The sequence below is a fragment of the Bison bison genome, unplaced genomic scaffold (genome assembly GCF_000754665.1).
Source record: "Bison bison bison isolate TAMUID 2011002044 unplaced genomic scaffold, Bison_UMD1.0 scf7180017864213, whole genome shotgun sequence".
NCBI lineage: Eukaryota > Metazoa > Chordata > Mammalia > Artiodactyla > Bovidae > Bison > Bison bison.
In genome coordinates, this window is record NW_011494785.1 from 11,362,788 (window position 1) to 11,363,143 (window position 356).

Sequence of the window (356 nt, forward strand, 5' to 3'; positions counted from 1 at the left end):
GCACGCTGTATATGAACCACGCGGTCTGCCGCAAGCCGCCCCACACACCAAATCCGGAATCCTGTGTCCACACGCTCACAGGTTTACTTTTTTCTTAAAGTTGAACAATAATCTTTATACACACACAAGTTGACAGAAAGTAAGCCCTTACTGCTTGTTAAAACAAAACCCACATATAAAACCTTGAGGCCAAACTCCCAAGGCAAGACGATGCCGAATTTCCACGCTGGGCTCACTTTTTGATTCCTGTGTGTCTTCCAGCGACAACTCATTCAGACCTGCCTGAACAAAGGGGAGATGAGCTGAGAGACGAGGGGGTTAAAAAAGCACACGCGTCTTACACAAGCAGTATGGGA

At 47.2% G+C, this 356-nt stretch overlaps 1 protein-coding gene across 2 annotated transcripts in view; it reads right to left on the reverse strand.

Moving 5' to 3' along the window:
• Positions 1-356, reverse strand: part of RPS6KA5 (ribosomal protein S6 kinase, 90kDa, polypeptide 5) — a 173,493-nt gene that overhangs the window by 2,255 nt on the left and 170,882 nt on the right. The window lies entirely within an intron of this gene.